The sequence below is a fragment of the Arachis stenosperma genome, chromosome 9 (genome assembly GCF_014773155.1).
Source record: "Arachis stenosperma cultivar V10309 chromosome 9, arast.V10309.gnm1.PFL2, whole genome shotgun sequence".
NCBI lineage: Eukaryota > Viridiplantae > Streptophyta > Magnoliopsida > Fabales > Fabaceae > Arachis > Arachis stenosperma.
The window spans coordinates 82,818,588-82,845,667 of record NC_080385.1 but is presented as its reverse complement, the minus strand read 5'-3'; the positions used below and the strand labels follow the sequence as shown (position 1 = coordinate 82,845,667).

Sequence of the window (27,080 nt, the reverse complement as noted above, 5' to 3'; positions counted from 1 at the left end):
AAGTAACCACCTGTGAGTCACTGAAGATGATAAGCTTTTGAGCTCCAACCTCCCTAGCCAGCTTCAAACCAGCTAGTAGTGCCTCATATTCCGCTTGATTGTTTGAGGCAGGGAACCCGAATTTGAGGGAGAGTTCGATTTGGGTTCCCTGGTCGCTTTTAATTATCACACCTGCGCCGCTTCCCATTTTATTTCAGGAACCGTTCACGTAGAGATTCCATTTTGTGGGGATTTCCGATGTGTCCGTGAATTCCGCAATAAAGTCGGCCAGGTATTATGATTTGATGGCCGTTAGAGCTTCGTATTGAAGATCAAATTCGGACAACTCGACTGCCCATTGTAAGATTCTCCTCGCCAGGTCTGTTTTCAGTAAGATCCCTTTTATGGGTTGGTTGGTTCGAACTTTAATGGTGTGGGCCTGAAAGTATGGGCGAAGTCATCGTGATGTTAGTATGAGAGCGTAAGCAAAACTTTTCTATTTTCTGGTAGTTCTGCTCGGATCCTTGTAATGCTTTGCTGATGAAGTATACAGGCTATTGCCCGCCGTCATCTTCTCAGAATAGTGCTGAGGCTATCGCCCAACTTCCGACCGCGAGGAACACTATGAGTGGCTCTCCTTCCTGTGGTCGAGTTAGTATAGGTGGCTGTTCGAGGAATCTTTTGAAATCTTGGAAGGGTTGCTCGCACTCCGCTGTCTATTCGAACTCCTTTCCCTTCCTTAGAGTGGTGTAGATGGGGAGAGATCTTATTGCCGATCCAGCCAGGAATCTGGACAAGGCTGCCAACCTCCCGTTGAGTTGTTGTACCTCTTTGACACAAGTCGGACTTTTCATGTCAAGTATGGCCTGGCATTTATCCGGCTTTGCCTCGATTTCTCTCTGTGTGATCATAAAACCCAAGAATTTACCGGCTTCTACTGCGAAGGTGCATTTTGCGGGATTGAGTCGCATACCATGCCGTCTTTTAGTGTCGAATACTTGGGTCAGATCGGATAATAACATCTCTTCGTTTTGTGTCTTTACTAGCATGTCGTCTACGTAGGCTTCCATGATTTTTTTGATGTGATCCGAAAAAACTTTATTCATTAATCTTTGATAAGTGGCTCCTACATTTTTAAGACTGAAAGGCATGACAATGTAGCAGTAGTTTTCCTTTGGGGTTTAGAATGAGGTTTTTTCTTGGTCAGGTGGGTACATTGGGATTTGGTTGTATCCCGAGTATGCGTCCATAAAGGAGAGGTATTTATATCCGGAGGTGGCATCGACCAGTGCATCGATGCTTGGGAGTGGATAAGAATATTTTGGGCAGGCTTTGTTGAGATCAGTGTAGTCAGTTGATGAGCGGATAATTTATACGCTTTTTGGCATTGTTTTTAGATAGTTTTTAGTATAATCTAGCTACGTTTATGGATGTTTTCATTAGTTTTTATGCTAAATTCACATTTTTGGACTTTACTATGAGTTTGTGTGTTTTTCTATGATTTCAGGTAATTTCTGGCTGAAATTGAGGGACCTGAGCAAAACTCAAAACTCTGATAAGGAGGCTGACAAAGGACTGCTGATGTTGTTGGAATCTGACCTCCCTGCACTCGAAATGGATTTTCTGGAGCTACAGAACTTTAAATAGCGCGCTCTCAATGGCTATGGAAAGTAGACATCTAGAGCTTTCCAACAATATATAATAGTCCATACTTTATTCGTGATTAGATGACGTAAGCTAGCGCTCAACGCCAGTTCCATGCTGCATTCTAGAGTCAAACGCCAGAAACACGTCACGAACCAGAGTTGAACGCCAAACACACGTTACAACTTGACGTTCAACTTCAAAAGAAGCCTCATCTCGTGTAAAGTTCAAGCTCAGCCCAAGCACACACCAAGTGGGCCCCGAAAGTGGATTTCTGCATCAATTACTTACTTTTGGAAACCCTAGTAGCTAGTCTAGTATAAATAAGACATTTTACTATTGTATTAGACATCTTCGGATTATTTTTGGATTACCTTATGATCCTTTGATCACGTTCATGGGGGCTGGCCATTTGGCCATGCTTGGACCTTCATCACTTATGTATTTTCAACGGTGGAGTTTCTACACACTATAGATTAAGGGTGTGGAGCTCTGTTGTACCTCAAGTTTTAATGCAATTACTACTATTTTCTATTCAATTCAGCTATTCCTATTCTAAGATATTCGTTGCACTTCAACATGATGAATGTGATGATCCATGAAACTCATCATCATTCTCATCTATGAACGCGTGACTGACAACCACTTCCGTTCTACTTTAGATCGGGCACATATCTCTTGAATTCCTTAATCAGAATCTTCGTGATATAAGCTAGATTGATGGCGACATTCATGAGAATCCGGAAAGTCTAAACCTTGTCAGTGGTATTCCGAGTAGGATTCAGGGATTGAATGACTGTGACGAGCTTCAAACTCGCGATTGTTGGGCATGATGACAAACGCAAAAGACTATTCCAACATGATCGAGAACTGACAGATGATTAGCCGTGCCATGATCGAGCATTTGGAACTTTTTCACTGAGAGGATGGGATGTAGCCATTGACAACGGTGATGCCCTACATACAGCTTGCCATGGAAAGGAATAAGAAGGATTGAAGGAAGGCATTAGGAAAGCAGAGATTCAACAGGGACAAGCATCTCCATACACTTATCTAAAATTCCCACCATTGAATTTCATGAGTAACTCTATCTTTATTTTTTGTTTATTTATTATTATTATTCGAAAACTCCATAACATTTACTATCTGCCTAACTGAGATTTACAAGATGACCATAGCTTGCTTCATACCAACAATCTCCGTGGGATCGACCCTTACTCACGTAAGGTATTACTTGGATGACCCAGTGCACTTGCTGGTTAGTTGTGCGGAGTTGTGACTATGTGTGATTCACGTTTGAGAGCGCTATCAAGTTTTTGGCGCCATTGTTGATGATCACAATTTCGTGCACCAAGTTTTTGGCGACGTTGCCGGGGATTGTTCGAGTTTGGACAACTGACGGTTCATCTTGTTGCTCAGATTAGGTAATTTTCTTTTTTATTTTCTTTTCAAAAAGTTTTCAAGAATATTTCTCAAAATTCTCCCTCTATTTTTGAAAAATCCTTCAGAGTTTTTAAGAATGAATTATAGAGTTTCAAAATGGTATGCTGAAGCTTGGCTGGCCATCAAGCTTTAGACTAACCTGGTATGATTCCTGGAATTTTGATTGAGGTCTTTGAATTCATTACTTCCTTTTTCCTATATTTTTTCGGAAAAATAAAATAAAATCCAAAAAATAATAAAATTATAAAAATAAAAAATATTTTTGTGTTTCTTGTTTGACTCTTGTGTCATGTTTTTAAGTTTGGTGTCAATTGCATATTCATTTTGTTCCTGCAATTTTCAAAAATTCATGCATTCGTAGTGTTCTTCATGATCTTCAAGTTGTTCTTGGTAAGTCTTCTTGTTTGATCTTGATGTTTTCTTGTCTTGTGTCTTTTATTGTTTTTCATGTGCATCTTTGCATTCATATTGTCTAAGCATTAAAGATTTCTAAGTTTGGTGTCTTGCATGTTTTCTTTGCATCAAAAATTTTTCAAAAATATGTTCTTGATGTTCATCATGATCTTCAAAGTGTTCTTGGTGTTCATCTTGACATTCATAGTGTTCTTGCATGCATCATTGGTTTTGATCCAAAATTTTCATGTTTTGGGTCATATTTGTGTTTTTCTCTCTCATCATTAAAAATTCAAAAATCAAAAAAATATCTTTTCCTTTTTTCTTTCAAAATTTCGAAAATTTGAGTTGACTTAGTCAAAAAAATTTTAAAATTAGTTAGTTCTTATAAGTCAAGTCAAATTTTCAAATTTAAAAAAAATCTTATCTTTTTAAAACTTTTTCAAAATTCAAATCTTTTTCATTTTTCTTTCATGATTTTCGAAAATTTCAAAAATTATTTTCAAAATCTTTTCTTAATTTTATTTCAAATTTTTCAAAACTTAACTAACAAGTAATGTGATTGGTTCAAAAATTTGAAGTTTGTTACTTTCTTGTTAAGAAAGGTTCAATCTTTAAATTCTAGAAGTTATCTTTTAGTTCCTTGTTAGTTAAGTAATTAGTTTTAATTTTAAAAATTAAATCTTTTCTAACCATATCCTTTTAATCATATCTTTTATATCATATCTTTTTTCAAAAATTTGATTTTAAAATATTTTTTTCTAACTTCTTATCTTCTTATCTTCTTATTTTTTCAAATTTGACTTTTAAATCTTTTTCAACTAACTATTTGACTTTTTGTTTATTTCTTATCTTTTTCAAAACCACCTAACAACTTTTCTCTCTCTAATTTTCGAAAATACCTCCCTCTTTTTCAAAAATTATTTTTAATTAATTAATTGTTTTAAATTTTAATTTTAATTTTATTTCTTATTTTTATTTTCGAAAATTTCTCCCTCTCTCATCTTATTCTATTTATTCATTGATTTACTAACACTTCTCTTCATCTCAAATCACTGCCCTTATCCTCACCCTTGTGTTTGGATTCTCCTTTCTTTATCCCCTTTCTTCTTCTACTAATAATAAGGAACCTCTTTACTGTGACATAGAGGATTCCTCTTCTTTTTCTATTCTCTTCTCTTTCATATGAGCATGAACAAGAAAAAAGGCATTCTTATTGAAGCTGATCCAGAACCTGAAAGGACTCTGAAGAGGAAACTAAGAGAAGCTAAATTACAACAATCCAGAGACAACCTTGCTGAAATTTTCAAACAAGAAAAGGAGATGGCAGCCGAACCCAACAACAATAATGCAAGAAGGATGCTTGGTGATTATACTGCACCTACTTCCAAGTTTGATGGAAGAAGTATATCAATTCCTGCGATTGGAGCAAACAATTTTGAGCTGAAGCCTCAATTAGTTACTCTAATACAACAGAACTGCAAGTTTCATGGACTTCCATCAGAAGATCCCTACCAGTTTTTAACTGAGTTCTTGCAGATTTGTGAGACTGTTAAGACTAATAGAGTAGATCCTGAAGTCTACAGGCTCAAGCTTTTCCCTTTTGCTGTAAGAGACAGAGCTAGAGCATGGTTGGACTCTCAACCTAAAGATAGCCTGGACTCCTGAGATAAGCTGGTCACGACCTTCTTGGCTAAGTTCTTTCCTCCTCAAAAGTTGAGCAAGCTTAGAGTGGATGTTCAGACCTTTAAACAAAAAGATGGTGAATCCCTCTATGGAGCTTGGGAAAGATACAAACAGATGACCAAAAGATGTTCTTCTGACATGTTTTCAGAATGGACCATGATAGATATATTCTATTATGGTCTATCTGAGTTCTCTAAGATGTCATTGGACCATTCTGCAGGTGGATCCATTCACCTAAAGAAAACGCCTGCAGAAGCTCTAGAACTTATTGACATGGTTGCAAATAACTAGTTCATGTACACTTCAAAGGAAGAGAGTTCTTGAAATTGATGCTCTGAATGCCATTTTGGCTCAGAACAAAATGTTGACTCAGCAAGTCAACATGATTTCTCAAAGTCTGAATGGATGGCAAAATGCATCCAACAGTACTAAAGAGGCATCTTCTGAAGAAGAAGCTTATAATCCTGAGAACCCTGTAATAGCAGAGGTAAATTATATGGGTGAACCTTATGGAAACACCTATAATTCATCATGGAGAAATCATCCAAATTTCTCATGGAAGGATCAACAAAAGTCTCAACAAGGCTTTAATAATGGTGGAAGAAATAGGCTCAGCAACATCAAGCCTTATCCATCACCTTCTCAGCAACAGACCGAGAATTATGAACAGAGTACCTCTAACTTAGCAAATTTAGTCTCTGATCTGTCTAAGGCCACTTTAAGTTTCATGAGTGAAACAAGGTCCTTCATCAGAAATCTGGAGGCACAAGTGGGCCAGCTGAGTAAGAAAATCACTGAAACTCCTCCTAGTACTCTCCCAAGCAATACTGAAAAGAATCCAAAAAGAGAGTGCAAGGCCATTGATATAATCAACATGGCCGAACCTAGAGAGGAAGGAGAGGACGTGAATCCCAATGAGGAATACCTCATGGGACGTCTCTCAAGCAAGAAGGAGTTCCCTATTAAGGACCCAAGGGAATCTGAGGCTCATATAGAGACCATAGAGATCCCACTAAACCTTCTTCTGCCATTCATGAGCTCTGAAGACTATTCTTCCTCTGAAGAGGATGAAGATGTAACTGGAGAGCAAGTTTCTCAATATCTAGGGGCTATCATGAAGCTGAATGCCAAGTTATTTGGTAATGAGACTTAGGAAGGTGAACCTCCCTTGCTCATCAGTGAACTAGATACATGGGTTCAGCAAACCTTACCTCAAAAGAGACAAGATCCTGACAAATTCTTAATACCCTGTACCATAGGCACCATGACCTTTGAAAAGGCTCTGTGTGACCTGGGGTCAAGCATAAATCTTATGCCACTCTCTGTAATGGAGAAGCTGGGGATCATTGAGGTACAACTTGCCATATTTTTATTACAATTGGCAGACAAGTCAGTAAGACAAGCTTATGGATTGGTAGAGGACGTGTTGGTAAAGGTTAAAGGCCTTTACATCCCTGCTGATTTCATAATCTTAGACACTAGGAAGGAGGAGGATGAATGCATCATCCTTGGAAGACCTTTCCTAGCCACAGCAGGAGCTGTGATAGATGTTAACAGAGGAGAATTAGTCCTTCAATTAAATGGAGACTACCTTGTGTTTAATGTTCAAGGATCTTCTTCTTTAACAATGGAGAGGAAGCATGAAAAGCTTCTCTCAGTACAGAGTCAAACAAAGCCCCCACAATCAAACTCTAAGTTTGGTGTTGAGAGGCCACAGCCAAACTTTAAGTTTGGTGTTGAATCCCCACATCCAAACTCTAAGTTTGGTGTTGGGAGTCTACAACATTGACCTAATCACCTGTGAGGCTCTATGAGAGCCCACTGTCAAGCTATTGACATTAAAGAAGCGCTTATTGGGAGGCAACCTAATTTTTATTTATCTAATTTTATTTTTATTTTTATTGTTCTTTTATGTTTTACTAGGTTCATGATCATGTGGAGTCACGAAAAAAATATTGAAATTAAAAACAGAATAAAAAACAAGCAGAAGAAAAATTACACCCTGGAGGAAGGACTTACTGGCGTTCAAACGCCAGTAAGGAGCCTCTGACTGGCGTTCAACGCCATAACAGAACATGGATCTGGCGTTGAACACCAAAAACAAGCATCATCCTGGCGTTTGAACGCCAGGAATATACCCTGAGGAAAGCTGGCGCTGAACGCCGAAAACAAGCATGGAACTGGCGTTCAACGCCTGAAACATGCTGCAATTGGGCGTTGAACGTCCAAAATAAGCATCACTTCGGCGTTTAAACGCCAGAATTGTATGCAAAGGCGTTTTACATGCCTAATTGGTGCAGGGATGTAAATCCTTGACACCTCAGGATCTGTGGACCCCACAAGATCATCCCAGGATCTGTGGACCCCGTAGGATCTCCACCTACCTCAACTCACCCTCTCTCCTCTTCTTCACATTCATCCTCTCTTCCCCATAAACACTCTTCCCTAAAAACCCTTTACCAATCACTTCAATCTCTCTTTCCAATTACCCGCTTCACCACTCATATCCTCCCACTCTTCCCCATAAACTCTACCTACCTTCAAAATTCAAAATCACTTTCCCACCTAACCCACCCAATATGGCCGAACCTTAACCCCTCTCCCTCCACTATAAATACCCCTCCATTTTTCTTCATTTTCACACAACACAACTCTCTCTTCTCCACCTTGGCCGAAACACAACCTTCTTTCCTTCTCCTCCATATCTTCTTCTTCTTCATCTATTCTTTCTTCTCTTGCTCGCGGGCGAGCAATATTTTATGTTTGGTGTGGTAAAAGCATAGCTTTTTGTTTTTCCATAACCATTAATGGAACCTAAGGTCGGAGAAACCTCTAGAAAAGGGAAAGGGAAGACAAAAGATTCCACCTCCGAGTCATGGGAGATGGAGAGATTCATCTCTAAAGTCCATCAAGACCACTTCTATGATGTTGTGGCCAAGAAGAAGGTGACCCCCGAGGTCCCTTTCAAGCTTAAGAAAAATGAGTTCCCGGAGATCCGACATGAGATCCAAAGAAGAAGTTGGGAAGTTCTGACCAACCCCATTCAACAAGTCAGAATTTTTATGGTTCAAGAGTTCTATGCCAATGCATGGATCACTAGGAACCATGATCAATGTATGAACCCGAATCCAAAGAACTATCTTACAATGGTTCGGGAAAAATACTTAGATTTTAGTCCAAAAAACGTGAGGTTGGCATTTAACTTGCCCATGATGCAAGGAGATGTACACCCCTACACAAGAAGGGTCAACTTTGATCAAAGGTTGGACCAAGTCCTTATGGACATATGTGTTGAAGGAGCTCAATGGAAAAGAGACTGCAAAGGCAAGCCAGTTCAATTAAGAAGATTGGACCTCAAGCCTGTGGCTAGAGGATGGCTGGAGTTCATCCAACGCTCCATCATCCCCACTAGCAACCGATCTGAAGTTTCTATGGATTGGGCCATCATGATTCATAGCATCATGAATGGAGAGGAAGTAGAAGTTCATGAAGTCATCTCCCTTGAATTCTACAAAATAGCCGAAAAGCCCTCTACGTTGGCAAGGCTAGCTTTTCTTCATCTTATTTGCCATCTATGTTACTCAGCTGGAGTCATCATAGAAGGAGACATCCCCATTGAGGAGGACAAGCCCATCACTAAGAAAAGGATGGAGCAAACAAGAGAGCCCACTCATGGAACCCAAGAGACGAATAAGGAAGCTCATCACCAAGAAATCCCGGAGATGCCTCAAGGGATGCACTTTCCTCCCAACAACTATTGGGAATAACTCAACACTTCTCTAGAAGACTTGAGTTACAATATGGATCAATTAAGGGTGGAACATCAAGAGCACTGCATCATTCTCCATGAAATTAGAAAAGATCAAAGAGCAATGAGGGAGGAGCAACAAAGGCAAAGAAGAGACATAGAAGAGCTCAAGAACATCATTGATTCTTCAAGAAGAAAGCGCCACCATCACTAAGGTGGACTCATTCCTTGTTCTTATTTTTTTCTGTTTTTCGTTTTCTATGATATATGTGTGTTTATGTTTTGTGTCTCTACTTCATAATCATTAGTATATAGTAACTATGTCTTAAGGCTATGAATAATTCCATAAATCATTCACCTCTCTTAAATGAAAAATGTTTCTAATTCAAAAGAACAAGAAGTGCATAAATTTCGAAATTATCCTTGAATTTAGTTTAATTATATTGATGTGGTGACAATACTTTTGTTTTCTGAATGAATGCTTGAACAGTGCATAATTTTGATCTTGTTGTTTATGAATGTTAAAATTGTTGGCTCTTGAAAGAATGATGAACAAAGAGAAATGCTATTGATAATCTGAAAAATCATGAAATTGATTCTTGAAGCAACAAAAAGCAGTGAAAAAGCAAAAGCTTGCGAAAAAAAAAGATTTAGAAAGAAAAAGAAAATGCAAGAAGAAAAAGCCAATAGCCCTTAAAACCAAAAGGCAAAGGTACAAAGGATCCAAAGCTTTGAGCATCAATGGATAGAAGGGCCCAAGGAAATAAATCCAGGCCTAAGCGGCTAAATCAAGCTGTCCCTAACCATGTGCTTGTGGCATGCAGGTCCAAGTGAAAAACTTGAGACTGAGTGGTTAAAGTCATGATCCAAAGCAAAAAGAGTGTGCTTAAGAACTCTGGACACCTCTAACTGGAGACTTTAGCAAAGCCGAGTCACAACCTGAAAAGGTTCACCCAGCTATGTGTCTGTGGCATTTATGTATCTGGTGGTAATACTGGAAAACAAAGTGCTTAGGGCCACGGCCAAGACTCATAAAAGTAGTTGTGTTCAAGAATCAACAAACTTAACTAGGAGAATCAATAACACTATCTGAAATTCTAAGTTCCTATAGATGCCAATCATTCTAAACTTCAAAGGAGAAAGTGAGATGCCAAAACTGTTCAGAAGCAAAAACCTACAAGTCCCACTCATATAATTAGAATTAATATTCATTGATATTTTGGAATTTATAGTATATTCTCTTTTTTTTATCCTAATTGATTTTCAGTTCCTTGGGGACAAGCAACAATTTAAGTTTGGTGTTGTGATGAGCGGATAATTTATACGCTTTTTGGCATTGTTTTTAGATAGTTTTTAGTATAATCTAGCTACTTTTAGGGATGTTTTCATTAGTTTTTATGCTAAATTCACATTTCTGAACTTTACTATTAGTTTGTGTGTTTTTATTTGATTTCAGGTAATTTCTGGCTGAAATTGGGGACCTGAGCAAAACTCTGATAAGGAGGCTGACAAAGGACTGCTGATGCTGTTGGAATCTGACCTCCCTTCACTCGAAATAGATTTTCTGAAGCTACAGAACTCTAAATGGCGCTCTCTCAATGGTGTTGGAAAGTAGACATCCAGAGCTTTCCAACAATATATAATAGTCCATACTTTATTCGTGATTAGATGACATAAACTGGCGCTCAACGCCAGTTCCATGCTGCACTCTAGAGTCAAATGCCAGAAACACGTCACGAACCAGAGTTGAACGCGAAACACACGTTACAACTTGACATTCAACTCCAAAAGAAGCCTCAGCTCGTGTAAAGTTCAAGCTCAGCCCAAGCACACACCAAGTGGGCCCCAGAAGTGGATTTCTGCATCAATTACTTACTTCTGTAAACCCTAGTAGCTAGTCTAGTATAAATAAGACATTTTACTATTATATTAGACATCTTTGGATTACTTTTGGATTACCTTACGATCCTTTGATCACGTTCATGGGGGCTGGCCATTCGGCCATGCCTGGACCTTCATCACTTATGTATTTTCAACGGTGGAGTTTCTACACACCATAGATTAAGGGTGTGGAGCTTTGCTGTACCTCAAGTTTTAATGCTATTACTACTATTTTCTATTCAATTAAGCTATTCCTGTTCTAAGATATTCATTGCACTTCAACACGATGAATGTGATGATCCGTGACACTCATCATCATTCTCACCTATGAACGCGTGACTGACAACCACTTCCGTTCTACTTTAGATCAGGCGCATATCTCTTGGATTCCTTAATCAGAATCTTTGTGGTATAAGCTAGATTAATGGCGGCATTCATGAGAATCCGGAAAGTCTAAACCTTGTCTGTGGTATTCCAAGTAGGATTCAGGGATTGAATGATTGTGACGAGCTTCAAACTCGCGATTGTTGGGCGTGATGACAAACGCAAAAGAATCAAGGGATTCTATTCCAACATGATCGAGAACCGACAGATGATTAGCTGTGCCGTGACAGAGCATTTGGACCTTTTTCATTGAAAGGATGGAATGTAGCCATTGACAACGGTGATACCCTACATACAGCTTGCCATGGAAAGGAATAAGAAGGATTGAAGGAAGGCAGTAGGAAAGCAGAGATTCAACAAGGACAAGCATCTTCACACACTTATCTGAAATTCTCACCATTGAATTACATGAGTAACTCTATCTTTATTTTTTGTTTATTTATTATTATTATTCAAAAACTCCATAACATTTACTATCCGCCTAACTGAGATTTACAAGATGACCATAGCTTGCTTCATACCAATAATCTCCGTGGGATCGACCCTTACTCATGTAAGGTATTACTTGGATGACCCAGTGCACTTGCAGGTTAGTTGTGCGGAGTTGTGACTAAGTGTGATTCACGTTTGAGAGCGCTATCATGTTTTTGGTGCCATTGTTGATTATCACAATTTTGTTCACCATCAGTGCACATTCGCCACTTCCCGTTTGATTTTTTCACCAAGACGACGTTAGCAAGCCATAGTGGGTATTTGACTTCTCTTATGAAACCTGCCTCTAGTAGAGCTTGTATTTTCTCTTCCACAGCTTGAGAGCGTACTGGACCCAGCTTTCTATGCCTCTATTGTACCAGCCGAGATCCCAGGTAGACTGCTAGCTTGTGGCACATTAACTTGGGATCTATGCCTGGCATGTCTGTGGCTGATGACTTATATCATCTACCTTTCTTTCTTGCATAAAAAGACCATAAAAGAGCACAAACCTCATTTGATCAGTACAATTCATGCATTATTTGATGAATATTATGGTACACTACTTTGAAGATGAGTTGTGCTGAATTGCAGGTGAAAAAAGGTATAAAAAATGGGAAGAAGACAAGCAAGAAGCTGGGCGTGTGAAACTGGCGTGTCACTTGAGGACAAACGCCACAAAAATGTATTGGCGTGGCACACCAGAAGCTAAGCGTGGCACGCCAGTACTAAATTCCAGAAGGGAGAACCAAGCATGCATGTGGGCGTGGCATGCCAAGGACTGGGCGTGGCACGCTCGTAATAAACTCCAGAGAGCAAAAAGGAGAACCACAAGAAGAGCGTAACACGCCAGGCTGGGCGTGGCACACCAGATCCATCAACCATTATGGGTGTGCCACTTGAAGTCGAAGGCGTGGCACGCCAGAAGTTAGAGAGTCACTTTGGCGTGCCACTTGAAGATCCATGCGTGGGACGCCAAGCTTGAAGAATGAACAAATATATGGGCGTGCCACTTGAGCAACCAGGCGTGGCACGCCAGACATCATAAGCAAGATCTGGGCGTGCAACTTAGTGTCGAAGGCATGGCACGCCAGTCCCAAAAACTCACTTTGGCGTGCCACTTGAAGGTCAAGGCGTGGCACGCCACTTACTGGAACAACACAAGATCATGGGCGTGGCACGCCAACCTGCAGGCGTGGCACACTGGTATAACTTTCCAGAGAGGGTGGAAGAGGCCAATTACATGGGGCGTGCCACTTGAAGTCGAAGGCGTGTGATGAGCGGATAATTTATACGCTTTTTGGCATTGCTTTTAGTATGTTTTTAGTATGTTTTAGTTAGTTTTCATTGTATTTTTATTAGTTTTTAGTTAAAATTCACTTTTTTGGACTTTACTATGAGTTTGTGTGTTTTTCTGTGATTTCAGGTATTTTCTGGCTGAAATTGAGGGATCTGAGCAAAAATCTGATTCAGAGGCTGAAAAGGACTGCAGATGTTGTTGGATTCTAATCTTCCTGCACTCAAAGTGAATTTTCTGGAGCTATAAAAGCCCAATTGGCGCGCTCTTAATTGCATTGGAAAGTAGACATCCTGGGCTTTTCATCAATGTATAATAGTCCATACTTTGCCCGAGCTTTGATGGCCAAAACCGGCGTTCCAAATCAACTCAAAACTGCCCAGCGTTAAACGCCGAAACTGGCACAAGAATGGGAGTTAAACGCCCAAACTGGCACAAAAGCTGGCGTTTAACTCCAAGAAAAGTCTCTACACATAGAAGCTTCAATGCTCAGCCCAATCACACACCAAGTGGGCCCGGAAGTGGATTTTTATGTCATTTACTCATTTATGTAAACCTTAGGCTACTAGTTCTCTACAAATAGGACCTTTTGCTATTGTATTTTCATCTTTGGATCTTTGATCATCTTTAGATCTTTGAATCTTTTGATCACGTTTTGGGGGCTGGCCTCACGGCCATGCCTAGACCTTGTTCTTATGTATTTTCAATGGTGGAGTTTCTACACACCATAGATTAAGGTGTGGAGATCTGCTGTACCTCGAGTATTAATGCAATTACTATTGTTCTTCTATTCAATTCAGCTTGTTTTTGTTCTAAGATATCACTTGTTCCTCAACTTGATGAATGTGATGATCTGTGACACTCATCATCATTCTCACCTATGAACGTGTGCCTGACAACCACCTCTGTTCTACCTTAGATTGAGCGGATATCTCTTGGATCCCTTAATCGGAATCTTCGTGGTATAAGCTAGAATTGATGGCGGCATTCAAGAGAATCCGGAAGGTCTAAACCTTGTCTGTGGTATTCTGAGTAGGATTCAAGGATTGAATGACTGTGATGAGCTTCAAACTCGCGATTGTGGGGCGTTAGTGACAGACGCAAAAGAATCACTGGATTCTATTCCGACATGATCGAGAACCGACAGCTGAATAGCCATGCTGTGACAGAGCGCGTTGAATATTTTCACTGAGAGGACGGGACTGTAGCCACTGACAATGGTGATGCCTAACATACAGCTTGCCATGGAAAGGAGTAAGAAGGATTGGATGGAGACAGTAGGAAAGCAGAGAGACGGAAGGGACAAAGTATCTCCATACGCTTATCTGAAATTCTCACCAATGAATTACATAAGTATCTCTATCTTTATTTTATGCTTTATTCATAAATCATCCATAACCATTTGAATCTGCCTGACTGAGATTTACAAGATGACCATAGCTTGCTTCATACCAACAATCTCCGTGGGATCGACCCTTACTCGCGTAAGGTTTATTACTTGGACGACCCAGTGCACTTGATGGTTAGTTGTGCGAAGTTGTGATAAAAAGTTGAGATTGCAATTGAGCGTACCATGTTGATGGCGCCATTGATGATCACAATTTCGTGCACCAAGTTTTTGGCGCCGTTGTCGGGGATTGTTTTGAGTTTGGACAACTGACGGTTTCATCTTGTTGCTTAGCTTAGGTATTTTTTTTTCAGAGTTCTTAAGAATGAATTCTAGTGTTTCAAGGTGATGTTCTTATCATCACCAAAGCTGATTGATTCCCATCAATTTAGCTCTTGAATGTAATGTCCTGCTTAAGCTTGGCTAGCCATGTCTAATTTCTTTAGACTGAAGCTTTAGACTAACATTGCATGATTCCTAGAATTCTTATTAAGAATTTTGATATCTTTATTTTCTGTTCCACTTAATTTTCGAAAAAAATTACAAAATCATAAAAACCAAAAATATTTTTATGTTTCTTGTTTGAGTCTAGTGTCTCATTTTAGGTTTGGTGTCAATTGCATGCATTTTTCGAATTCAATCATGTGTCTTCATTGATCTTCAAGTTGTTGATGATTTCCTTGCTCTGATCTTTAAATTCTCTTGTCTTGAGTGTTTTGTTGTTTCTCATATGCATTCTCAATTTGTTAGTGTCAATAGTATACAAACTTTTAAGTTTGGTGTCTTGTATGCATTGTTTATTTGATTTTAGTTGCATTCATCATCATAAAAAATTCGAAAAAAAATTTAATTTGTGTCTTTTCAAGTCAATAATACAGAGAATTGAAGATTCAGAACATACAGCAGAGGAATTACACAGAAAAAGGTGGGCGTTCAAAACGCCCAGTGAGGAAGGAAAACTGGCGTTTAAACGCCAGCCAGGATACCTGGCTGGGCGTTTAACGCCTAAAAAGGGTAGTGTTTTGGGCGTTAAATGCCAGAATGGATACCATTCTGGGCGTTTAACACCAGGATGGCACAAGAGGGAAGATTCTGTTTTTAATTCAATTTTTTTTTCAAGTTTTCATAATTTTTCAAAATCAAATCTTTTTCAAATCATATCTTTTCAATCATATATTTTCAAAATCAATTTCTTTCTATTTTCTAAGATACTTGCTAACAATTAATGATTTGATTCAACATTTCAAGTATGTTGCCTTTTCTGTTGAGAAAGGTTTAATGTCTGAATCATATCTTTCTTGTTAGCCAAGTCATTAATTTTTAAAATCAAATCTTTTTAAATTGTTTTTCAAATCATATCTTCTCAATCACATCTTTTTAAAACCATAACTTTTCAATCATATCTTCTTAATCACATCTTTTTCAAAATAGTTTTCAATCATATCTTTTTGATTTCTAATTTCAAAATCTTTTTCAAAAATCACTTGATTTCTTTTTCCACTCTTAAGTTTTCGAAAATCAATTAGCATTTTTTCAAAATGTTTTTAAAATCTTTTTAATTTATTTTCAAAAATTTCTTCCCCTCTTCTCACATCCTTCTATTTATGGACTAACACTACTCCTCAATGCACAATTCGAACTCTATCTTTCCTTGATAAGTTCGAATTTTCTACCTTTTCCTTATATTTTTCTTTTCCTCTGACACCTCAAGGAATCTCTATACTTTGACATAGAGGATTCCATATTTTCTTGTTCTCTTCTCTTTCATATGAGCAGGAGCAAAGACAAAAGCATTCTTGTTGAGGCTGACCCTGAACCTGAAAAGACCTTGAAGCGAAAGCTAAGAGAAGCTAAGGCACAACTCTCTGTAGAGGACTTAACAGAAATCTTCAAAGAAGAAGAACCCATGGCAGCCGAAAACAACAACAATGCCAACAATGCAAGGAAGGTGCTGGGTGACTTTACTGCACCTACTCCCAACTTCTATGGGAGAAGCATCTCTATCCCTGCCATTGAAGCAAACAACTTTGAGCTTAAGCCTCAATTGGTTTCTCTAATGCAACAGAATTGCAAGTTCCATGGACTTCCATTGGAAGATCCTCATCAATTTTTAGCTGAATTCTTGCAAATCTGTGACATTGTCAAGACTAATGGGGTTGACCCTGAGGTCTACAGACTTACGCTATTCCCTTTTGCTGTAAGAGACAGAGCTAGGATATAGTTGGACTCACAACCTAAAGAAAGCCTGAACTCTTGGGAAAAGCTAGTCAATGCCTTCTTGGAAAAGTTCTTTCCACCTCAAAAATTGAGTAAGCTTAGAGTGGAAGTCCAAACCTTCAGACAGAAGGAAGGTGAATCCCTCTATGAAGCTTGGGAAAGATACAAACAATTGATCAGAAAGTGTCCTTCTGACATGCTTTCTGAATAGAGCATCATAGGTATCTTCTATGATGGTCTGTCTGAACTGTCCATGATGTCAATGGATAGCTCTGCTGGAGGATCTCTTCATCTGAAGAAGACGCATGCAGAAGCTCAAGAACTCATTGAAATGGTTGCAAATAACCAATTCATGTACACTTCTGAAAGGAATCCTATGAACAATGGGACGAATCAGAAGAAAAGAGTTCTTGAGATTAATACTCTGAATGCCATATTGGCTCAGAACAAATTATTGACTCAGCAAGTCAATATGATCTCTCAAAGTCTGTCTGGAATGCAAGCTGCACCAGGCAGTACTAAGGATGCTTCATCTGAAAAAGAAGCTTATGATCCTGAGAACCCATCAATGGAAGAGGTGAACTACATGGGAGAACCCTATGGAAACACCTATAATCCTTCATGGAGAAATCATCCAAATCTCTCATGGAAGGATCAACAGAGACCTCAACAAGGTTTCAACAACAATAATGGTGGAAGAAACAGGTTTAGCAATGGCAAGCCTTTTCCATCATCTTCTCAGCAACAGACAGAGAATTCTAAGCAGAACCACTCTGACTTAGCAACCATGGTCTCTGATCTAATCAAAACCACTCAAAGTTTCATGATTGAAACAAGGTCCTTCATTAGGAACTTGGAGGCACAAGTGGGACAGATGAGCAAGAAAATTACTGAACTCCCTCCTAGTACTCTTCTAAGCAACATAGAAGAGAATCCAAAAGGAGAGTGCAAGGTCATCAACATGGCCGAATTTGGAGAGGAGGAAGAGGCAGTGATCGCCACTGAGGAAGACCTCAATGGACGTCCACTTGCCTCCAATGAGTTCCCTAATGAGGAACCTTGGGAATCTGAGGCTCACACTGAGACCATAGAGATTCCATTGGATTTACTTCTGCCATTCATGAGCTCTGATGAGTATTCTTCCTCTGAAGAGGATGAAGATGTCACTGAAGAGCAAGTTGCCAAGTACCTTGGAGCAATCATGAAGCTAAATGACAAGTTATTTGGTAATGAGACTTGGGAGGATGAACCCCCTTTGCTCACCAAAGAACTGGATGACTTGACTAGGCAGAGATTACCTCAAAAGAGACAGGATCCTGGGAAGTTTTCAATACCTTGTACCATAGGCACCATAACCTTTAAGAAGGCTCTGTGTGACTTAGGGTCAAGTATAAACCTCATGCCTCTCTCTGTAATGCAGAAGCTAGGGATCTTTGAGGTACAAGCTGCAAGAATCTCACTAGAGATGGCAGACAATTCAAGAAAACAAGCTTATCGACTTGTAGAGGATGTTTTGGTGAAAGTTGAAGACCATTACATCCCTGCTGATTTCATAGTTCTAGAGACTGGGAAGTACATGGATGAATATGTCATCCTTGGCAGACCCTTCCTAGCCACAGCAAAGGCTGTGATTGATGTTGACAGAGGGGAATTGATCATTCAAGTGAATGAAGAATCCTTTGTGTTTAAGGCTCAAGGATATCCCTTTGTTACCATGGAGAGGAAGCATGAAGAGCTTCTCTCAAAACAGAGTCAAACAGAGCCCCCACAGTCAAGCTCTAAGTTTGGTGTTGGGAGGCCACAACCAACTTCTAAGTTTGGTGTTGAACCCCCACATTCAAACTCTAAGTTTGGTGTTGGGAGGTTCCAACATTGCTCTGAGTATCTGTGAGGCTCCATGAGAGCCCTCTGTCAAGCTACTGACATTAAAGAAGCACTTGTTAGGAGGCAACCCAATGCTATATTTATCTATTTTCCTTTGTTATTTTATGTTTTCTGTAGGTTGATGATCATGGGAAGTCACAAAAATCAATTGAAAAAGCAAAAATAGAATGAAAACAGAAAGAAAAATAGCACACCCTGGAGGAAAACCTTGCTGGCGTTTAAACGCTAGTAAGGGCAGCAAATGGGCGTTTAACGCCCAGTCTGGCACCATTCTGGGCGTTTAACGCCAGAAAGGGGCACCAGACTGGCGTTAAACGCCAGGAAAGGGCAAGAAGTTGGCGTTAAATGCCAGAAATGGGCACCAGCCCGGCGTTTAACGCCAGAATTGGCATAAAGAGCATTTTTGCTCGCCACTTCGTGCAGGGATGAATTTTTCTTGACACCTCAAGATCTGTGGACCCCACAGGATCCCCACCTACCCCACCACTCTCTCTCTTCTTCACCCATTCACCAATCACCTCAACACCTCTTCCCCAAAAACCCCTCACCTATCAAATCCCATCATTCTCTTCACCACTCATATCCATCCTTCATAAAACCCCACCTACCTCACCATTCAAATTCAAACCACTTTCCCTCCCAAACCCACCCATACATGACCGAACCATACACCCCCTCTCCACTCCTATATAAACCCATCTTCACCACCTCATTTTCACACAACCTAAACACTACTTCTCTCCCTTTGGCCGAACCACAAAGCCATCTCCATCTCCTCCATTTCTTCTTCTTCTACTCTCTTCTTTCTTCTTTTGCTCGAGAACAAGCAAACCCTCTAAGTTTGGTGTGGTAAAAGCATTGCTTTTTGTTTTTCCATAACCATTTATGGCATCTAAGTCCGGAGAAACCTCTAGAAAGAGGAAAGGGAAGGCAAAATCCTCCTCCTCCGAGTCATGGGAGATGGAGAGATTCATCTCAAGGGTGCATCAAGACCACTTCTATGAAGTTGTGGCCATGAAGAAGGTGATCCCCGAGGTCCCTTTCAAACTCAAAAAGAGTGAATATCCGGAGATCCGACATGAGATCCGAATAAGAGGTTGGGAAGTTCTTACCAACCCCATTCAACAAGTCGGAATCTTAATGGTTCAAGAGTTCTATGCCAATGCATGGATCACCAAGAACCATGATCAAAGTGTGAACCCAAACCCAGAGAATTGGCTTACAATGGTTCAGGGGAAATGCTTAGATTTTAGTCCGGAAAATGTAAGGTTGGCATTCAACTTGCCCATGATGCAAGGAGATGAACACCCCTACACTAGAAGGGTCAACTTTGATCAAAGGTTGGACCAAGTCCTCATAGACATTTATGAAGAGGGCGCTCAATGGAAGAGAGATTCAAGAGGGAAGCCGGTTCAACTGAGACTGCATGACCTCAAGCCCATGGCTAGGGGATGGTTAGAGTTTATCCAACGCTCAATCATTCCCACTAGCAACCGGTCCGAAGTTACTATAGACCGGGCCATCATGATTCATAGTATCATGATTGGAGAAGAAGTAGAAGATCATGAGGTTATAGCCCAAGAGCTTTATAAGGTGGCAGACAAGTCCTCTACCTTGGCAAGGTTAGCCTTTCCTCATCTCATTTGTCACCTCTGTTATTCAGTTGGAATTGACATAGAGGGAGACATCCTCATTGATGAGGACAAGCCCATCACTAAGAAAAGGATGGAGCAAACAAGAGATCCCACTCATCATGAAATCCCTGAGATGCCTCAAGGGATGCACTTTCCTCCACAAAACTATTGGGAGCAAATCAACACCTCCCTAGGAGAATTGAGTTCTAACATGGGACAACTAAGGGTGGAGCACCAAGAAAATTCCATCCTCCTCCATGAAATTAGAGAAGATCAAAGAATCATGAGAGAGGAGCAACAAAGGCAAGGAAGAGACATTGAGGAGCTCAAGCACTCCATAAGATCTTCAAGAGGAAGAACAAGCCACCATCATTAAGATGGACCCGTTCTTTAATCTCCTTGTTCTTTATTTTCCTGTTTTTCGAATTTTCATGCTTATGTTTATCTATGTTTGTTTCTTATTATCATTAGTGTCTTAGTGTCTATGCCTTAAAGTTATGAATGTCCTATGAATCCATCACCTTTCTTAAGTGAAAAATGTTCTTAATTGAAAAAGAGAAGAATTGCATGAATTTTGAATTTTATAACAGATTAATTATTTTGATGTGGTGGCAATATTTTGGTTTCTGAATGTATGCTTGAACAGTGCATATGTCTTTTGAATTTGTTGTTCATGAATGATTGGCTCTTGAAAAAATGATGAAAAAGAAGACATGTTACTGAGGATCTAAAAAATCATAAAAATTATTCTTGAAGCAAGAAAAAGCAGTGAATACAAAAAAAAAACAAAAAAAAAGAGAGAAAAAAAGAAAAAAATAATAAAGTTGTGATCCAAGGCAAAAAGAGTGTGCTTAAGAACCCTGGACACCTCTAATTGGGGACTCTAGCAAAGCTGAGTCACAATCTGAAAAGGTTCACCCAATTATGTGTCTGTGGCATGTATGTATCCGGTGGTAATACTGGAAGACAGAGTGCTTTGGGCCACGGCCAAGACTCATAAAGTAGCTGTGTTCAAGAATCATCATACTTAACTAGGAGAATTAATAACACTATTGGTAGATGAAATTGTGATCCTCTTTGTATTTGTATGAGATTTAAAAATTGGCTCTATTGGAATTTATGATCACAACTTCATTCAGCTTAACCAGCAAGTGTACTGGGTCATCCAAGTAATACCTTACGTGAGTAAGGGTCGATCCCACAGAGATTGTTGGTATGAAGCAAGCTATGGTCACCTTGTAAATCTCAGTTAGGCAGATTAAATGGTTATGGGTTTCGAAAATTAATAATAAATAGAAAATAAAAAGGGATAGAAATACTTATGTAAATCAATAGTGGAAATTTCAGATAGGCGTATGGAGATGCTGTGCTCCTCTCGTATCTCTACTTTTTTATTTCATTCATCCAATCCTTCTTACTCCTTTCCATGGCAAGCTGTATGTAGGGCATTACCATCATCAATGGCTACTTTTAATCCTCTCGGGAAAATGGTCCTATGCGCTGTCACTGCACGGCTAATCGTCTGGAGGCATCACCTTTGTTGATGGCTACATCCCATCCTCTCAGTGAAAATGGTCCAAATGCTCTGTCACAGCACGGCTAATCATCTGTCGGTTCTCAATCAGGTTGGAGTAGAATCCATTGATTCTTTTGCGTTTGTCATCACGCCCAGTCTTCAGGAGTTTGAAGCTCGTCACAGTCATTCAATACCGGAATCCTACTCGGAATACCACAAACAAGGTTAGACTTTCCGGATTCCCGGGATCCTACTCGGAATACCACAGACAAGGTTAAACTTTTCCGGATCCCCATGAATGCCGCCATCTATCTAGCTTATACCACGAAGATTCTGTTGGGGAATCTAAGATATATGCGCCCGGCCTAAGGTAGAACGGAAGTGGTTGTCAGTCACGCGCGTTCATAAGTGAGAATGATGATGAGTGTCACGGATCATCACATTCATCAAAGTGTTGTGCAACATATATCTTGGAATAAGAATAAAAGAGAATTGAATAGAAAGTAATAATAATTGTATTGAAACTTGAGGTACAGCAGAGCTCCACACCCTTAATCTATGGTGTGCAGAAACTCCAGCGTTGAAAATACATAAGTGAAAGGTTCAGGCATGGCCGAATGGCCAGCCCCCTAAATGATCAAAAGACCGAATGATCAAAGACTAAACAGTCAAAATATTAAACTGTCAAAAGATGTCTAATACAATAGTAAATTATCCTATTTATACTAGACTAGCTACTAGGGTTTACATGAGTAAGTAATTGATGTATAAATCCACTTTCGGGGCCCACTTGGTGTATGCTTGGGCTGAGCTTGATCTATCCACGAGCTGAGGCTTTTCTTGGAGTTGAACTCCAAGTTATAACGTGTTTTGGGCGTTCAACTCCGGATCATGACGTGTTTCTGGCGTTTAACTCCAGATAGAAGCATGTACTTGGCGTTCAACGCCAAGTTACATCGTCAATTTCCGAATAAAGGATAGACTATTATATATTTCTGGAAAGCTCTGGATGTCTACTTTCCAACGCCGTTGAGAGCGCGCAATTTGAAGTTATGTAGCTCCAGAAAATCCATTTCGAGTGCAGGGAGGTCAGATTCCAATAGCATCGGCAGTCCTTTTGTCAGCCTTTTTCAGAGTTTTGCTCAAGTCCCTCAATTTCAACCAGAAATTACCTGAAATCACAGAAAAATACACAAACTCATAGTAAAGTCCAGAAATGTGAATTTAACATATAAACTAATGAAAACATCCCTAAAAGTAGCTTAAACTTACTAAAAACTACCTAAAAATAATGCCAAAAAGCGTATAAATTATCTGCTCGTCACAACACCAAACTTAAATTGTTGCTTGTCCCCAAGCAACTGAAAATCAATTAGGATAAAGAGAAGAGAATATACTATAAATTCCAAAATATCAATGAATATTAATTCTAATTAGATGAGCGGGACTTGTAGCTTTTTGCTTCTGAATAGTTTTGGCATCTCACTTTGTCCTTTGAAGTTCAGAATGATTGGCTTCTCTAGGAACTTAGAATTTCAGATGGTGTTATTGATTCTCCTAGTTAAGTATGTTGATTCTTGAACACAGCTACTTATGGGTCTTGGCCGTGGCCCTAAGCACTTTGCTTTCCAGTATTACCACCGGATACATAAATGCCACAGACACATGACTGGGTGAACCTTTTCAGATTGTGACTCAGCTTTGCTAGAGTCCCCAGTTAGAGGTGTCCAGAGCTCTTAAGCACACTCTTTTGCTTTGGATCATGACTTTAACCACTCGGTCTCAAGCTTTTAACTTGGGCCTTCATGACTCAAGCACATGGTTAGGGACAGCTTGATTTAGCCGCTTAGGCTTGGATTTTATTTCCTTGGGCCCTCCTATCCATTGATGCTCAAAGCCTTGGATCCTTTTTACCCTTGCCTTTTGGTTTTAAGGGCTATTGGCTTTTTTTGCTTGCTTTTTCTTTTTCTTTCTATTTTTTTTGCAAGCCTTTGCTTTTTCACTGCTTTTTCTTGCTTCAAGAATCAATTTTATGATTTTTCAGATTGTCAATAACATTTCTCTTTGTTCATCATTCTTTCAAGAGCCAACAATTTTAACATTCATAAACAACAAGATCAAAAATATGCACTGTTCAAGCATTCATTCAGAAAACAAAAAGTATTGTCACCACATCAATATACTTAAATTAAATTCAAGGATAAATTCAAAATTCATGTACTTCTTGTTCTTTTGAATTAAAACATTTTTCATTTAAGAGAGGTGAAGGATTCATGAAATTAATCATAACTTTAAGACATAGTTACTAACTACTAATGATCATGAAGTAGAGACACAAAACATAGATAAACATACAACATAAAAACCGAAAAACAGAAAGAAATAAGAACAAGGAATGAATCCACCTTAGTGGCGTCTTCTTCTTGAAGGACCAACAATGTCCTTAATCTCTTCTATGTCCCTTCCTTGCCTTTGTTGCTCCTCCCTCATTGCTCTTTGATCTTCTCTTATTTCTTGGAGAATGATGGAGTGCTCATGATGTTCCACCCTTAATTGTTCCACATTGTGGCTCAAATCTTCTAAGGAAGTGTTGAGTTGTTCCCAATAGTTGTTGGGAGGAAAGTGCATCCCTTGAGGCATCTCAGGGATTTCTTGATGATGAGCTTCCTCATGCATCTCTTGAGAACCGTGAAGGGTCTCTCTTGCTTGCTCCATCCTTTTCTTGGTGATGGGCTTATCCTCTTCAATGGAGATGTCTCCTTCTATGATAACTCCAGCTGAGTAACATATATGGCAAATAAGGTGAGAAAAAGCTAGCCGTGCCATGGTGGAGGGCTTGTCGGCTATTTTGTAGATTTCATTGGAGATGACCTCATGAATTTCTACTTCCTCTCCAATCATGATGCTATGAATCATGATGGCCCGATCCACAATAACTTCAGATCGGTTGCTAGTAGGAATGATGGAGCGTTGAATGAACTCCAACCATCCTCTAGCCACAGGCTTGAGGTCCAGTCTTCTTAGTTGGACTGGCTTGCCTTTGGAGTCTCTCTTCCATTGAGCTCCTTCCACACATATGTCCGTAAGGACTTGGTCCAACCTTTGATTAAAGTTGACCCTTCTAGTGTAGGGGTGTTCATCTCCTTGCATCATGGGCAAGTGGAATGCCAACCTCACATTTTCCGGACTAAAATCTAAGTATTTCCCCCGAGCCATTGTGAGATAATTCTTTGGACTCGGGTTCATACTTTGATCATGGTTCCTAGTGATCCATGCATTGGCATAGAACTCTTGAACCATTAAGATTCTGACTTGTTGCATGGGGTTGGTTAGGACTTCCTAACCTCTTCTTCGGATTTCATGTCGGATCTCCGGATACTCATTTTTCTTGAGCTTGAAAGGGACCTCAGGGATCACCTTCTTCTTTGCCACAACATCATAGAAGTGGTCTTGATGGCTCTTGGAGATGAATCTTTCCATCTCCCATGACTCGGAGGTGGAAGCTTTTGTCTTCCCTTTTCCTTTTCTAGAGGATTCTCTGGCCTTAGGTGCCATTGATGGTAATGGAAAAACAAAAAGCTTATGCTTTTACCACACCAAACTTATAATATTGCTCGCCCTCAAGCAAGAGAAGAAAGAAGAGAAGAAGAAGAAGAAGAAGAAAATGGAGGAGAGTGAGGGGAGATAGATTCGGCCAAGGTATAGTAGAGGGGGTAGTGTTGTGTGAAAATGAAGTAGAATGGAAGGGTATATATAGGGAGAGGGGAGAGGGTAGGTTCGGCCATTTAGGGTGGGATTGGGTGGGAAAATGTTTTTGAATTTTGAAGGTAGGTGGGGTTTATGGGGAAGAGTGGATGGATGTGAGTGGTGAATAAGTGATTGGGAAGAGAGATAGAGGTGATTGGTGAAGGGTTTTTGGGAAGTGTGACATGGGGAAGAGTAAAATAGGATTAGGAGGTAAGGTGGGAATATAGTAGGTGGGGATCCTGTGGGGTCCACAGATCCTGAGGTGATACTGTGGGGTCCACAGATCCTGAGGTGTCAAGGAATTCCATCCCTGCACCAAATAGGCATGTAAAATGCCTTTGCACACCATTCTGGCGTTTAAACTCCGAGTGGTGCACGTTCTAGGCGTTCAACGCCCATGTAAAGAATGTTTCTGGCGTTGGACGCCAGCTTCATGCTTGTTACTGGCGTTCAGCGCCAGCTTTTCTTCTAGGCACATTCCTGGCGCTCAGCGTCAGAATATTGCTTGTTTCTGGCGTTCAGCGCCAGATTCATGCTCTGTTCTGGCGTTGAACGCCAGCCAGATGCTCCTTACTGGCGTTGAACGCCAGCCTGTGCTTCCTCCAGGGTGTGATTTTTCTTCTGCTGTTTTTGATTCTGTTTTTAATTTTTATATTTTTTTCGTGACTCCACATGATCATGTACCTAATAAAACACAAAATAAAAATAAAATAAAATAAAATAAAAATTAGATAAATATCATTGGGTTGCCTCCCAACAAGCGCTTCTTTAATGTCAATAGCTTGATAGTGGACTCTCATGGAGCCACAAAGGTGATCAGGTCAATGTTGTATAGTCCCAACACCAAACTTAGAGTTTGGATATGGGGTCTTAACACCAAACTTAGAGTTTGGTTGTGGCCTCCCAACACCAAATTTAGAGTTTGACTGTGGGGGCTCTTCTTGACTCTGAAATGAGAGAAGCTCTTCATGCTTACTCTCTTTTGTCACAGAGGGATGGCCATTTGCCTTAAACACAAGGTAGTCCCCATTCAATTGAAGGACTAATTCACCTCTGTTGACATCTATCACAGCTCCTGCTATGGCTAGGAAAGGTCTTCCAAGGATGATGCATTCATCCTCTTCCTTCCTAGTGTCTAAGATTATGAAATCAGCAGGGATGTAAAGGCCTTCAACCTTTACTAACACGTCCTCCATTATTCCATAAGCTTATCTCAATGACTTGTCTGCCAATTGTAATGAGAACAAGGCAGGTTGTACCTCAATGATTCCCAGCTTCTCCATTATAGAGAGTGGCATAAGATTTATTCTTGACCCCAGATCACACAGAGCTTTTGCAAAGGTCATGGTGCCTATGGTACAAGGTATCAAAAACTTGCCAGGATCTTGTTTCTTTTGAGGTAGAAATTGCTGAATCCAAGTATCCAGTTCACTAATGAGCAAGGGAGGTTCTCTTTCCCAAGTCTCATTACCAAACAACTTGGCATTCAGCTTCATGATAGCTCCTAAATATTGAGCAACTTGCTCTCCAGTCACATCTTCATCCTCTTCAGAGGAAGAATAGTCTTCAGAGCTCATGAATGGCAGAAGAAGATTTAATGGAATCTCTATGGTCTCTATATGAGCCTTAAATTCCTTTGGATCCTTAATAGGAAACTCCTTCTTGCTTGAGGGACGTCCCAGAAGGTCTTCCTCACTAGGATTTTCGTCGTCCTCCTCCCTTGTGCATTCGGCCATATTGATTATATCAATGGCCTTGCACTCTCCTTT

At 39.9% G+C, this 27,080-nt stretch overlaps 1 non-coding gene across 1 annotated transcript; it reads right to left on the bottom strand.

Annotated features, from left to right (window-relative positions):
* Positions 1–16,624: 16,624 nt before the first annotated feature.
* LOC130952689 (small nucleolar RNA R71) lies at positions 16,625–16,732 on the bottom strand. Its single transcript, XR_009074866.1, has one exon. It is a non-coding gene; the product is annotated as a small nucleolar RNA R71 (small nucleolar RNA).
* Between the last annotated feature and the right edge of the window lie 10,348 nt (positions 16,733–27,080).